General features: G+C 36.9%; 1 non-coding gene across 1 annotated transcript; it reads left to right on the top strand.

Annotated features, from left to right (window-relative positions):
- Positions 1–195: 195 nt before the first annotated feature.
- On the top strand, positions 196–302 carry LOC119469833. The gene has a single exon (XR_005198683.1). It is a non-coding gene; the product is annotated as a U6 spliceosomal RNA (small nuclear RNA).
- Positions 303–3,756: the final 3,454 nt, after the last annotated feature.

Below are 3,756 nucleotides of genomic sequence, written 5' to 3'. Positions count from 1 at the left end.
GTAAGATCTGCTCAGCTCCATCTGGCACCAGGAACCCACACTGGGAACCCAGGCTGCTGTCTTCAAGACCACTGATGACCTGGAGAAGGAGAAATGGGCCAAGGGTAAGTTGTGATCCCACTAAGCTCTGCTACCGAATTCTAGTTATTTTTATTTTCTGCATTCACTTGGTTGCTATAAATCTTTGAAGATTTTGTGCTCACTTTGGCAGCACATATACTAAAATTGGAACGACACAGAGAAGATTAGCATGGTCCCTGTGCAATGATGACACACAAATTCATGAACCATTCCATAAACAAACAAACAAAAAAGCCTTTGAACACTGTTCAGAGTTTCAATACACTTGATTGTCAACCCAATCAGAATATCTGTTGGTGCAGTCCAGGAATCTGTGGTTTAACAACTCTCCCAAGATTGTGTGTGTGTGTGTGTGTGTGTGTGTGTGTGTGCTGATGTTTCACAAGTGCCATCTCTCTTGTGTTGGGCTGGGCTCCTGGAGTTCCCTATGCCACAATGTTTTCTGATGTAACTCCCCTCAGTTGGTTTTGAATTGTGCTTATGCATCACAATTCCTGGCCTGTTAATTATCTCCAGGAAACATTTTTACTTGGTAAACATTTATCAACCACCTACCTTATCCTGGCTACTGTACTCCATGGACTTGAGTATGAGAAAAAGAAATCAAACTTCCTCAGACCTCATGGATGGCACAGCCTAGGTAGGGATGTGAAGACGGATGAGGAGATAATAATACAACATATTAAGTACTTTACATTATTTTTTCATTTGAACTCTACATTATTAATATTTTATAATGTCAATATTCATTTACGTGTACCTATGATTACCTTTCTTTCTTTCTTTCTTTTTTCTTTTTTCCCTCCCTCCCTTCCTTCCTTCCATCCATATTTTATGACCTAAATATTTTTAGAGTAGGAATTTTGCCAATAAACCAATGGTCCCAATTATTTAAAAATGTCCTTATTTTACTCTTATTCTTGAAAGGTGGATTTGCCAGCCACAAATTTCTCCTTTCACATTGCTTTTCCCTGAGCTCTTCTATGATGCTCTTTCTTCCGGTTGCTGTAGGTAATTAGGAGAAATCAGCTACATTCTAACCCAGTTGATGTTCAGATGATCTGTGTTTCTGCTGTGGCTACCTTTAAGTTCACCATTTGTCTTTAGCATCTGACACTCCAGGGCAGTATGAGTAGATGTTGTTCTCTTTCATTCACAGAGTTATACATACATTTGCTTAATCTTTAACCATAATCTCTTTATGGAATGCCTCCTTCCATTTACTCTCTTTCCATGTTCTAGGAATTTAACCAGTGTTAAACTTTATTCAGCCATCATATTCACTGTGAAACCCAGAATAATAACTTCACAAATATATCCAAACCTTAAGCCCCAGAACTTTTAAATATGTTACCTTACAGAACAAAAGGGACTTACAGATATGATTAAGGGTTTGGACTTTGTGATGGGGAGATTATTTTGGATTATCTTGGCAGGCCCAATCTGATCACAACTTCTTCTTTTATTTTAACTTTTATTATAAATTCCAGGGTATGTGTACAGGTTGTACAGATTTGTCACATAGACAAATGTGTGCCATGGTAGTTTGCTGCACATATCACCCCATCATCTAAGTATTAAGTCCAGCATGCATAACTATTTTTCCTAATACTTTCCCTCCCTCAAGCTACTCCATGACAGGCCCAACTGTGTGTTTCTCCCCTGCTTGTGTTCATGTGTTCTCATCAGTCAGCTCACATTTGTGAGAACATGCTGTAGTTTGTTTGTTTTGCTATATGTGAATTAGTTTGCTGAGGATAATGGCTTCCAGCTCCATCCATGTCCCTGCAAGGGATGTGATGTTATTCCTTTTTATGGCTACATAGTATTCCATGGTATGTGTGTGCCACATTTTTCTTTATCCAGTCTATCATTGATGGGCATGTGGGTTGATTCCATGTCATTGTTATTGTGAATAGCGCTAATGAACATATGTGAGCATGTATCTTTGTAATATAATGATTTATATTCCTTTGTGTGTATACCCAGTAATGGGATTGCTGGGTCAAATAGCATTTCTGGTTCTCAATTTCTGAGGAATGGTCACGCCATCCTCCACAATGGCTGAACTAGTTTACGTCCCCACCAACAGTGTATAAAAGCATTCCCATTTCTCTGCAAACTCACCAGCATCTGCTATTTCTTGACTTTTTAATAATCTCCATTATGACTGATGTGAGATGATATCTCACTGTGGTTTTGATTTGCATTTCTCTAATGGTCAGTGATGAGAAGCTTTTTTTCATAGGATTGTTAGCCATCTTCTTTTAGAAAGTCTTCTTTTGAGAACTGTCTGATTATGTCCTTTGCCCACTTTTTAATGGGGTTGTTTGTTTTTCTCTTGTAAATTTATTTAAGTTCCTTGGAGATTCTAGGTATTAGATCTTTGTCAGATGGATATATTGCAATTTTCCCCCTCACTTTGTAGGTTGTCTGTTCATTCTGGTAATTGTTTGTTTTGCTGTGCAGAAGCTCTTTAGTTTAATTAGATCCCATTTGCCAATTTTGGCTTTTGTTCCAACTGCTTTTCATGTTTTTATTGTGAAATCTTTGACTGTTCCTATGTCCTGAATGGTATTGCCTAGATTTTCTTCTAGGATTTTTATAGTTTTGAGTTTTACATTTATGTCTTTAATCCATATTAGTTAATATTTGTATAATGTGTAAGAAAGGGGTCCAGTTTCAATTTTCTGCATATGGCTAGCCAGTTCTCCCAGCACCACCTATTAAATAATAAATATTTTCCTGGTTGCTTGTTTTGGTCAGGTTTGTTGAAGATCACATAGTTGTACATGTGCGGTCTTATTTCTGAGTTGTCTATTATGTTCCATTGGTCTATGTGCCTGTTTTTGTACCAGTGTCATGTTGTTTTGGTTACTGTAGTCTTGTAGTATAGTTTGAAGTCAAGTAGCATGATGTCTCCAGTTTTGTTCTTTTTGCTTAGGATTGTCTTGGCTTACAAGTTTTTTTTGGTTCTATATGAATTTAAAAATAATTTCTTCTAATTCTGTGAAAAATGTCAATTGTAGTTTAATAAGAATAGAATTGAATCTATACATTACTTTAGGCAGTCTGGCCATTTTCACGATATTGATTCTTCCTATCCATGAACATGGAGTCTTTTTCCATTTGTTTGTGTCATCTCTGATTTCCTTGAGCAGAGGTTTGTAGTTCTCTTTGAAGAGGTCCTTTAATTCCCTTGTTAGCTGTATTCCTAGGCATCTTATTCTGTTTTTTGCAACCTTGAATAAAAGTTTATTCATGATTTGACTCTCTGCTTGTCTGTTGTTGGTGTATAGGAATGCTTATGACTTTTGCACACTGATTTTGTATCCTGAGACTTTACTGGAGTTATTTTTCAGCTTAAGAAGCTTTTCTGCTGAGACAATTGGATTTTCTAGATATAGGATCATGCCATTTGCAAACAAAAGCAATTTGACTTCTTCTCTTCCTATTTGAATATCCTTTCTTTCTCTTACCTGATTGCCCCGGCCAGAACTTCTAATACTATGTTGAATAGGAGTGGTGAGAGAGGGCATCTTTGTCTTGTGCTGGTGTTAAAGGGGAATGCTTTCAGCTTTTGCACACTAAGTATGATATTGGTTGTGGGTTTGCTATAGATAGCTTTTATTACTTTGAGGTATGTTTCTTCAATACCTAATTTATTAAGAGTTT

Source organism: Cebus imitator, unplaced genomic scaffold (genome assembly GCF_001604975.1).
Source record: "Cebus imitator isolate Cc_AM_T3 unplaced genomic scaffold, Cebus_imitator-1.0 Scaffold877, whole genome shotgun sequence".
Taxonomy (NCBI): Eukaryota; Metazoa; Chordata; class Mammalia; order Primates; family Cebidae; genus Cebus; species Cebus imitator.
The sequence above is the reverse complement of the archived record's forward strand: the minus strand, read 5'-3'. Positions and strand labels throughout refer to the sequence as shown.